The sequence below is a fragment of the Perna viridis genome, chromosome 1 (genome assembly GCF_037379345.1).
Source record: "Perna viridis isolate PV_CMFRI_1.1 ecotype Kerala chromosome 1, ASM3737934v1, whole genome shotgun sequence".
Classification (NCBI taxonomy): domain Eukaryota; kingdom Metazoa; phylum Mollusca; class Bivalvia; order Mytilida; family Mytilidae; genus Perna; species Perna viridis.
Window position 1 is genome coordinate 24,286,310 of NC_142445.1, and position 12,382 is coordinate 24,298,691.

General features: G+C 31.9%; 1 long non-coding RNA gene across 4 annotated transcripts; it reads left to right on the top strand.

Annotated features, from left to right (window-relative positions):
* Nucleotides 1–4,506: 4,506 nt before the first annotated feature.
* On the top strand, nt 4,507–8,795 carry LOC148627888 (uncharacterized). 4 transcript variants are annotated; one of them, XR_015921792.1, is made up of 4 exons: nt 4,507–6,010; nt 7,192–7,242; nt 7,649–7,694; nt 8,318–8,795. It is a non-coding gene; the product is annotated as an uncharacterized LOC148627888 (long non-coding RNA). The 4 variants fall into 4 exon arrangements; XR_015921793.1 differs by having other exon boundaries at nt 4,507–4,730; nt 5,796–7,694; nt 8,318–8,789; XR_015921795.1 differs by having other exon boundaries at nt 4,507–4,730; nt 5,837–7,694; nt 8,318–8,789.
* Nucleotides 8,796–12,382: the final 3,587 nt, after the last annotated feature.

Here is a 12,382-nt window from a genome sequence, read left to right on the forward strand (position 1 = left end):
AAATACTAACCAGATTTCTAACACTACCAATTGAGCATATAAAGCTCTTAAAGCTCTCTTTTGTAGACATATGTATTCTTCAAAATGCTGGTATTAACTAAGACTTGCGAATCTGGGTCACTCAGTTGCTTCTAATAAATTGTACATATATAGAACCAATATGTTGATAATTTTTGGCATTTTTTAGAATATTTGTTTAAAAAAATGTACAACTGTATTGACAGTGCATGTTTATATTAGATAGAATTAAATCCGTTTAATGATCTAACTAATGACCCCTTGCCGTGTTGAACCATATAACACATAAAACTTTTATTTCTAGTAAAACTAAACTCGTTTTGAATAAAAAAGTAACTTACATAATTTATTTATCACATCTTCTTCTCCAGCAATTTCCCTCGCAATTTGGGGTTATTCTATCAAATTGGTGATCGCTGACTTACAGATTAACAATCTAAGCTACATTTTCACTGTTCGTTGAATACTTTATTGTTAATTTAATTTTATTTTTTAAATTGTTGAAATTAAAAAAAGAAATGAAACATATAGAACCATCAATTTGATGGTATATGCAATGATAAATAACCCTATTAAAATTGTTTTAGACTCATCTATATTGATGCCGAGACACTAAACTATACAACTGAACGTATAAAATTGGAATATTCTAATATGCAGGGGTCTGAAGGACTATACTTAAATTTATAATTAACAAATCTAGTGTCTCCCTTGAAATCGTACATGTCACGAAATATTAGAAGATGTAATACTAATATATGTATATGAAATAGGCCGTACAAAATATATATGAATATAAATGCTCAACTTTCTAAAGGGATATTTACATAGAGTATAGGTAAAAATGCATAAAAATATCCGTATAATTGTTTTAACAGCTTCTAATTGTGATGGACAGGGGTACCGTGGGGTTCCAACTTTTCATTTAATGGAAAAATGTTAACTTACGTGTTGCAAATAGTATACAGAGTAATCAAGGAAACCAAGGTTATAGTGGTAATTAAAAGAATGTAATGCAGGGACAAAGACCATAAGAACATAAAGTAACTAAAATCATACATACAAAGTAACAGAAGCAAATGAACAACTCGGACTCCATTAAAAAAGTGGGAGCATGGACCAGATGCACCGGTAGGGCAAGCATCCTCTGCTTTTCTAGAAACACCCAGATGTATAATATTATCCATATTTAAAACAAAATGCTGCTGTGATAATTATATAAAAATGTTTCGCTGACTAAATTACATAAATGATTTTCATAAACAAATAATAGCCAAGGACATTAAGACATCCCTTAGTCGGGCATTACAAATATCACATATGAGTGTAAAGTATTGAGTGTATATTCTTAGTATGAAAACGGCAATTACATCAAGTATAGAAACAGTCAGCTGGTCGTCTTCGTCACTAATATCGTGCGTTTAATTGATCAACACTGTGTCACGAAAGATTTTTTTAGGGGATTTTTGTGGTTTATATCCATAGAGACAATGAAATTATTTCCTCGAAGCTAGGTTGCTTTAGCTCTGTAATGATCGAAATAAAGGATTTAACGGATATCAAAAGTGCGATCTTTTTCAACTTTATTGTTATACTTTATTTAAAAAGTAGTAATAATATTAAAACATTATTTCTGATAAATAGTTTATTTGAATTGAAGTATATGACCGATATTTATCAATACTGCATTGGGTTTAACTAGACATGCGCTTTTTATTCTATGTATTTCAAATTTTCTGCCAGAAAAAAATGATATGAAGTGAAGGAAACATAGATTCAAGCAAAAACTTTAAAAAAAAAGTAATCCAGGGACAAAGCCAAGACAGTGAAAATAGACACACGCAAAAAAAAGATGAAATGACAACCAACATTATGCGTTTAAAGCTAAAAAAGGAAAACTATGACACGTTGAACAAATCGGTTCTCATGGTGCAAATGGAAGCACCGTGACGATCCAAGGGTTCATGATGACGACCATAAAACTTCTGTACGTAGTGATGACTTCAAGTTTTTTTATTAAAATAACCCTGTTCCAGATTCATAATTTTAAGATAGGTAGCACGGTACAAAAGTCTGCGTAGTCACAGCAAGCTCATGCATAACGTATGAGTTGTGATATGAGAACTCCATACACAGGTGCTGATATGATGTTGCCACAGATGAAGGGAAAGTTGACAATATAGAATGCAAAATATAGTTTTTTCTATAGTTTTGATTTTCCATTGATCACTAAGTGTAGGTCAAGATATGAGGATAACCTATATGTAGTATCCTTTATCTCAAGTTCTATAGGGTTCATGCATTGTACACGATGCCCAAAACTAGAATGGTTTCACATTAATACGTCATTTTTATAGTGGAAACTGAGATAAAAGAATCTACATAAACAATGCTCATTCCTTTTGGATCAGATTAGCTATCGAGTCAGACTCATAAGAGTGAAGGAACATGCCAGCGAGTATAACCTGCACCCATTGGTATACTGATTGTTTGTCGAAAAACGCGTCCACCATACTAGAAAAATGTCGATAAAAACAAATTCCACCATTTTTAAAACACATTCTTAATTTCATATTTGTATCATTAACTTTTATGTAACTTCAAGTATTGGCAGAAGGACCCAAACATATGCGCTCAGTAAAAGCCAATGTCAAGGAGGTTGTTTACATTGAAAAATACCTTCCGGAAAAGGGTATATTCGATAATAAAATAACCAGCAGAAATCTCACTAAAAATAAAAAAAACTGCTAAAATATTTAACTTCCACCTTCAGTGGTAAAAGGGCAACCGTCCGTTCTAGCTCACGAACTAAACGTACTGGAATAGAGTCACGTGTGAATATCTTATCGCTTAACCACAAATGTGCTGCGCATACTGTGAAAGTAGTCGTGGATAAGGGAATAAACACAAGTTCGTGGATTTTAAAATTCGTGGTTTTGAGGTTTTCTGTATACACATCAATAGAAATCTCCTTTCCGTTGGAAACCAATTTCATGGTTTGGTCTACCCACGAAAACACACCGCTTGAAGCTAAGTTTTATCTATCATTTCAATATGTGAAGTTATATTATAATTCGAATACACGCATAAAGAGACTGGCATTATAAGAAAGCTAACTATGTAATCAAACCTTTCGAAATGTCATTCCCTTTTTGAATATCACAAAACATAATTGTAATCAAAAATGAAATAACACGTTTTATGATAATTATAAAATTGATTGATTCGGTAACAGCCAGACACAATAACCAGTTTGGCCGGTCACACATAAGGTTAACGGCGCCTCAAACGTAATATTGGTGTAATTATTTGTCTAATCCTTTGGTGTTCCTAACTTAAGCGGTATAATGGTGGCTGTATTTATTTCAGCATCAGCACTGGATAATTCTGTTTTAACAAGCACTGTTTTAGCTCGTAATGTATACACATACGTCTCAGAATGCGTCAATCAGTTTTCCTGTACATAATTGAAATATATTAAAATAAACTCCGACGTTTTAAATTAAAATAAGCACTATTATTGTACATTGAAATATAATTGCCTGACATGGTTATTTTGAAAATATTTGACATACAAGTAATATCAAAATAGCTTTGTTTAACCTTGTCAAAAAAGGTAATTATGAGTAAACCCCATTCTTTTAGTAATTGCTAAATGAGGCCCTGCCTTGCATTTAAAACGTTCTGAAGTTGGAGTTTGTCTTCCTTAGCAATACTAAGGACTTTTTGGAATTTTTGCACTTCTCTATTTCAGATTTTTATTTGATTTTCCGAAATCTGCTTTATAAAGATAATTTCCTTTATCTGCTAATCGATTATTCACATTTTGGTTGAATAGGTATTATATTCGTACCGAAAACATAACTCATTAATGATTTAGCGTCCAGCATTGTGTACGAATGGTGTGAAAGGGAAGGAATTTTTTTCAAAAAAACATCTATACTAAATTCCGACCTTGGCAATAGTTGTTTTGGGGGGTGAACTAGTTTAATTGCCATTTCCCTGTTATTAAAATGTACCTTAAGGTAGTAGACCTGGGGTAAGGGAGGTCATCCAAATTGAAAGGATTGTAGTCACTAGAGCGTTTGAATAACTCATAATATGCAAGCTTCAGAGTGATACTGATGTTAAAGGGAAATACCTCCAAGAAAGGGTTCAACTTCTAATAAAGTGCACCTGGTCCATGCTCCCAGGTTTTAGTGAAGTCCGAGTTGCTCATTTGCTTTTGTTACTTTGTATGTATGATTTTAGTTACTTTATGTTCTTTATTGTGTATGTCTGTTTTCCATGTCTGGTGTCTGTCCCTGGATTACATTCTTTTGATTACCGCTATAACCTTTGTTCCCTTGATTACTCTTTCAGCTATTAAAAATCTCCTTTTTGCAAAAAATCAATAATTCAATTTTCATACAAAACTGATATTATATGGACTATTCATATGCAAATCAATAAACAAAATTTTAAGATTTTAAACGATATGTCTGGATTTCCATTTGTAAAGGAAGTACAATATAAAATTTTGGGTTTTTTTTATCTTAATTTTCCAATTACATTAAGATATGGGTATGAGCTGACATTATTTAACTCCCACACTAGTGTAAACATAGCTATTTGATTTACCGGGAAGGTATTGATTTCAATTGGAACGCACGAACTTGATATGGACTTAATACTAAGGACACATGTTTACACACTTGTGTTCTTGCTCTTAGGTAAGTGAATCATAATATCTTATAAATATATTAGATAAAAGTGATAAAGATCTCAATAAAAATATTATCGAATACTATCAGTAAGGGAAATAAGCATAACAGTTCATTGCTTTATGTTACCGAAATGTAAGATATCATAATTGTGTTCTTGCCCATGTTAGGCTAGAACATCAAAGTCGAAAGACTACACTTCTAGGCTCAGTTAACTGCTGTAATGAAGTTTGGATTTATCTCTAAGTGATTTAAAATTCGAAACTAATAATGTTTCTATGAGATGTTTAAATAATGAAGATACCAATAAATAATTGAAGCGAATTTAGTTGTCAATTAACAATAAATACCCAGGTAGCACGAACCTTTTTCGAAATATTTTATTTAGAGTTTACTGGTAGTTTGCTCAAACATTTCCAACAGAACATTCTAAAATCGTTTTTAAAACATTTTGATTTTTTTCAAAATGTTTTGATAACGTTTTTGAAACATTTTGCCGTTTACGTTTGAAAAAGTTTTTCAGAACTGTTTATTGAAATGTTTTTGAAATGTTTAAATAACATGTCACTGTAATGTTTTTGTATCTATTTTTAAACATTTATATTATAACATGTTTCTTATATGTAACGAAAAAAAATATTTTCCGTTAATGTTGTCATTGCATTCCTTTGAAACAGGTTAAAAACATTTCCAGATATGGTTTTAATACGGTTTTCTGAAATGTTCAATAAATAGTCGTAGAAATGTAAGAAAAGCATTTTAATATATAATTTTTTAAAAACGTTTTAAAACGAATTTAGAAAATGTTTCTACACTATTTTAAATTACATATTTAAAATACAATTTTCTCATAAATATCAAATATGGAATAAACAAAAAAAGACTATCATATTAAAATTCTGATAATCTAGCTCTATAAAATAGTAGAGGCTATTAATAATTACATCATTATTTAAATCTTAAAAAAAGACCAAACAAGGATACATATATTATACACATGCATTATACATGTACATGTAATACTAGTCTTCTTAATTTGTCATGCATATTTACAATTTATTCATCCCAATTTAGTGTTCTTTGTCTTTTAATTAACCAACATCGATGATATATAGATGATGGCATCTCCATAGAAATAATAAGATAATAGTGTAAATGGTGTGCCACATGCTGCCATTTAAAAAGTTTAGAGCAAATCTTTATCAGTGTGCGTATTATCCTACACACGCGTGAAAGGAGCGCACACTATTTTAATGACGATTTAAAGAACTGGATCTGTCCAACAAGATGTAAGTACAATTCTTTGTAAAAAGATAGTTAGAAATTGTATGCCAAAGTACTTTGAATATATACTAGTCTGTGTAACCTTGTTTTATAAACATAGCTGGTCAATTCGTAATTTTACAATTTCCCAGTCACTAGACAACATCACGCTCTGAAGACAAAAACTCAAGTGATTTCTGAATTTTTGTAATGATTCGAGAATTCGTACTGCTACGGAAAATTTACATGTTTCTCCTTTTCCGGTTTTGTATAATATTGATTCAATTGCATGTCCGGAATGACAATGTTTACATGTCAAATTTTATATCAAACAATTAGGTGTTGACCCTGCACGGAGTAAATTTTTAACTTTTGATTATTTTCTTATGATAAATAAGTGTCTCAGTGTATTAATTGATATGTTTATATTACCGAACTTTGTATAAATAGGTGTAATTTGAGCGTCACAAAGAACATCCTATATCCTGGTGTCATCTGTTCTGGATAGCATATGAATGATGTTTACCTGTTTGTGGAACAACTAATTAAATAGCTACAATTTTCAAGTCATTATAAGAACTGATTTTTAGCTTTTATTTTCTCAGAAGATTGCCGAGATTGCATGTTTATCTTGTGAGAAGAAAAACTCATTTTAGTTAGGTGACCTACCACTTTCAATAAAATTTGTTTACATTCAAAATGTGTTTTGGGAGAGATGGACCTTAAAATATGAGCTTTTTGAGGTTTAAGAGAAAGGTAAAATGAAGGAGTTCCAAAGTTTATTGGTATTATACATACCTTTATACCCAACATAGCGAAATCAAAGCCCGATAGAATCAAGGAATTGTTCAGTTGGTTAACACTTTGTGAATAGACCACACAAGCGTTTTATGTCATATTGCCTATGCGCATTGCTATCGAGAACTCATGATATGCACGATATAGATAATAGTGTAAATGATGTGCTACATGCTGCTATTGAAATATGTCATAGCAAATCTTTATCAGTGTGCGTATTATCTTACAAAAGAACGTCCTAACTATTAACCCGGTCACTAGTTTTGCCTATGTTTACATTCAAACTTTACATTAATACCACACTTGGTACTTTTAAGGTATGTGTCAAAGAGAACAACTATCTTCTAAATGAATATAGACGTTTGTTGTCAACAGTTTACAATCATTTTGAAGTTGTATTTTCCAACAGGTTTGCATTAGAGATGTATGTTTAAACCATTTTTATCGTCGTGATAGTTGTGTGAGTATTGTGATTATGTTTGTGAGTACTTAGACTGATGTTTTGTATTAAATCTGACCAGGGCATTTATTTTGAAACTTTGCAAGTTATTGTTGTAGAATTTATAACATTACTTCATATCCTGCATGTGTGAAAAGCCAAATTGACAAACTTTGAAACATTTACACTACACATATTGTCAAAATTGGGTTCATAATATTGAACATGTTCAGTTTTGAATATTATGATTTTGTGCATATTTATGTGTGTAAAATTATTTTTTTTTTATTTTGCTTACTTTAGACTTTTACCCTCTCCGGCGGTTTAGATAGAGTTAATAAAGTTCACAGTTTTGATTATATTATGCTTATCATTTTTAATTAATTTTTTTTTAATTAGAAATACACATGATCTCCTTCTTTTACAGGGAATAAGGGTTACAACTTATGAGTTAATGTTCCCAATAAGCCAAGGTGATTTTTTTTATATAGTGATGAGGATCTGATTGGACCATGACAAGTGATCATGGCATTTGTTAGTCTTTTAGTGTATCTGTTCATTCATTTGACCGCAATATGCAATCACTGTTTTACATCAATCATTAGCAGATCCGGAAACTTTGAAAAGGTGGGGAAAACATGCCTTTTGAAGGGGCTCACTATTGGTAGTATCGTTAATTTTCTATGAAATCAAATTATTTTTTTCAAATATGAAGGGGACCCTGGGCCCCTCTTGGATCCACCTCTGTTTTTGCTGGACTTCAATAAAGTTTTAATTATAGAACACATGAATGAAGTTTGGTTTCATGAATATCCACTTACTGTTTGAAGAGGACATACATTTTAAAGATGTGCATAGCTCTGCTCATCACAATTTCAGCTTATAAACTTCAATTCATGGTTTTTCAAAGTGCAAGTAAAATCTTGATACAAAACAGCATGTTTTAATCTAGCAGGCAATGGCATTTCCATGATTGACAAATACACCTGATGCAAAAAAAAATCAAGTAATATGTAATTTATAATATGTATATTTTTTTCTTTTATTTTGTAGGTATGTATATCGTGACTATACCATTAATCACCTTTTTTTTCAGGAGAGCAAAGAACGGAAATGAACAATGCTTGAGATGCCTAAAGATGAATAAGTGAACTGACAAAACCTATCTTTGACATTTCGTATAGTTTGTTGCTATATCTAGAAAACATAGAGAACTCTACAAATTTCTTATCTCATGTCAAATCTGTTGTATGTGTATGTAATTTTATTTAATGAAAAACATTATAATAACATTATAGTGAATGGTTGTTGAAAACGTTATTATGCCATTTCTGCAACCATACATTTAAAACCATTTCTAAAAAATGTTTTCAGTCTTTTTGAGGGAACGTTTCTAAAATATTTTTTACGTGTTTGTGCTAGCAGGGTACAACATTATCTGTGCAGAAGAAAAAAAAAAGAAAAATGCACTACTTAAAATTTAAAATAATTCTAGACTTATATTACATCAATATTCAAACCATTTGCTGTTGTGAATACCTTTTAACGAGTGAATAGAGTGACACTTATTTGAAAAAGTCATGATTTTTTCATATTTATCAGATTTACTTATCTGTTCCTAGTGTTAATTTTCATGGACTGTACTTGCCAAAATTATTGTTCTAGAAGCAAAGGGTTTATACCGGGGCGGACCTAAGGAAGGTCACCAGGTATTCGCAATTTATTTGTTAAAAATAAAATGATTAAGAAAACAAAAACAGGTCACAGATTTGGAATTGACATAAAGCTTTTTATCTCTGTCAAAGTTCTTTGGGGTAGACGCGATGTATCAAATCCCCAAAATTTGGATTGTTTAAAGATAATACGTCATCCATATAGCGAAAACTGAGATTAAAGGATCTAGCTTAACGGTATTCTTTCTTTCGGATCAGATCAGCTAAAACGTCAGCCTCATACGAGTGAAGGAAAAGGTCAACAAGAAGAGGAGCACAATTTGTTCCCGTTGGAATACGACCGTTTGTTGAAAAACGCGTCCAACACACTGGACAAATACGTTGTCGATTAAAAATTCCAACATTTAGTAAACATCTTCTTCTGTATATTTGGCGGATGATTTTGAATTATTTCTTACAAGGTATGAGGAATCTCTACCAAGAGCTATATATTTGTATCTAGGTGTAACCTCTTTTTGAAAAACAACGACGTATAATATTTTAAGTCGGAATTTTAATTGAGTATGGGGAATAAAAGCATACAGTGTTGAAAAATCATAGGTTTTAAGGCTATTATATTCTGATAATAGTCTTTAACTGATTGACTCAGATCTTTCGAATTTTTCAGGGTCCACATTGAATTAATACCACTACAGAAATAACAAGTGTTGTGGTAGGACTGCAGACCCTCTTTGACAGCTGTGAGTATAGAAGTTTAAAGTTTTTAAAGAGGTTTGTTGGTACATTTTGCGGATCCAGCTGTGTAACGTTTGTATGGACTCTTGTGGAATTTAGGAATCCAGTCCATAGATGGTAAATCGCAATCATCGTCCTTGGTAGAGATACCGAAAGAGGATAGCACAGATTAATGGTTTTCCACAATCTCTTCTTTGGAGAGTGTGGTAGCAGTAAAGGTCTTATCACTGCTATTATTTTCACGTCTACCTCTGATAATTAACATTGGATGTAAAACGTTTTGCAGACAAAACCAATCTTGGTTTTGGTTTTGTCTGCTGGTACGACAACATATTTGTCATATATAGTAGAAACTGTTTTTGCTACATCGGGGTCTTTGAAAACTGATGTAGCATTGGCATTCATTGACCTACTTAAAAGTTTCATTCGTTTCAAAATTAAAGACCTAAACGCTACCATTAAACTATATTACTTTAACAAAAGTAGAACAATCTACACACATCATAGGAATCCGTGTTGCTCGTTTGCTTTTGTTTCTTTGTATGTATTATGTTAGTTCTTTGTTGTGTATGTCTGTTTTCCATGTCTGGTTTTTGATTACATTCTTTTGATTACCGCTAGAACCTTGGTTCCCCTGATTACTCTCTGATCAACAACATACTATAACACCCGCTGTATGTGTACCCACATTTGGTTGTACTGTTGTGTTTTGTTTGATTTTTTTTCCGTTTTGTGTTTTCTTTATCTTTTTTGTCACATCTGCATTTAACATACTACGAAATGAAGATCCGCTTCCTATCGGGAGTGTGCCAAAGGAACACGTACTGTCGTGTACTTTCAGCCAATTTGTTCCGCGCGCGACTTAAATGTTGACTTTATGAGCAACTCGGCGGGTGTTTCTAGAAAAGCAGAGGACGCTTACCCTACCGGTGCACCTGGTCCATGATCCCAGTTTTTAGTGGAGTCCGAGTTGCTCATTTGCTTTTGTTACTTTGTATGTATGATTTTAGTTACTTTATGTTCTTTGTTGTGTATGTCTGTTTTCCATGTCGGGTCTTTGTCCCTGGATTACATTCTTTTGAACCTTGGTTCCCTTGATTACTCTTTAAATCTTAATGCGTTCTTGGCACGAGTGGTCATATTATGGTTATTCACGATAACCAAGTGATTATCCTATCTATTATATAGATTTCTTCCATTATTCATTGTTATTTTCAACATGAATTTAAACTTTAGGAATGGCGTATTGATATTCGTGTTGTGACGTTTTGGCGGGAAAAAGCGCGAGAGTGAAATTACCGAATTAATTTCAGTGTGAATCATCCAAAAGAATTACACTTGGAACATTCAATAAATCACTGCTCTCTGTATAATGATATCTAAATAATGATTTAAGGCCTAAAAATCTTATTTTTCTCGACCGCATAATAGATAAAAAAACAATCCAGGTTTGATACTTTATAAGTTATGTCTAGCCTTTCTTGTAAGCCTTCGGAGATGATTTGGTGATGACATTGAACACAAAGTATTTAGATCAATTTCATCTGAAGTTGTTTCTATTTTCTATTAGCATAATAATGACTCGACCTTTGACTCAGACAGGTGGTATGGAAGAATATGAGTCGCAATTCCTTTTTAACCACTCTCTGATTTTTATAGATCTTTTAGTGATTAGTTTTTAAACAATTCTATTTTGAATTTTTTATTCGAGTTTCTTCGAGATTTTTCTTGCCACTTCATGGTATATTTTAATTATTCGTATGGGTGGTAGGATGCTTTATTTCTCGGCTTGATACATGTAGTTTTTCTTAAACTTTATAAAAAAGACAATGAGATAGTTAGATTGTGACCAATTATTTTGATATCGATATTAGTGAGTTTCGAATTAACTTTAGTGTAACATTAAATTAGCTTAAAACTTAGATGCATGATTGGGACTACATTTTTTGTAACAACAATTCCTCCTAAACCATGGTTTGTATGCATATTTTAGTGGATAATGTTTTAGTTAATATAATGAGAACAGGATATGGTGAGTATATCAAAAGGTACAACAACCCCACCGTGAAGAAAGATTTCAACTCGAGGGAAACCCATGCGTCTTCAAAGAATGACACAAGAAACCGTCACACCAAAGAGCTACCTAATTATAAAAAGTCCTGCGCTGTACAATATGTCTGCGTAGTTACGGCAAGCTCTGGCATAATGTATGGGTTAAAAAGAGGATCGAAAGATCTAATTTAAAAACATTTTTGGGGAGAAGAAAGAGGAATAAATGACCTCCTGAATGAACAATATGACAACATGTTTATTTCGGGGTTTTTTTTGCCATTGTCACCGAGAGTACTTCATTAAATGGTTCAGGGGGGTACAATTCTATGTCCTACTTATCATTTCTTCACAAAATATATTTAACTATCTCAGTAAATTTTTGTCAATTTGAATAACTTAAAATGGGCTAAATGCCAAGAATATATATAAACATCTTTGTATTTTTGTTAGCAGGTATGTAATTCTACACAATGTTAAACAAGCCGGTAAATAAAATTTGAGAAGGATTCAACTATAAAAAAAACTGATCTGGACAAGAGATATTTATCAAATCTGATTAATTTTAAGCGATAATAATTTTTATGCTCAACACAACAAGTTCTGACTTCGTATCTCGAACTCTCTATAGATGCATATTATTTTTTTTTATTACTTCAGTAAATATACAAAACCAAAATGGCTTCATTGTAACAACAATATTG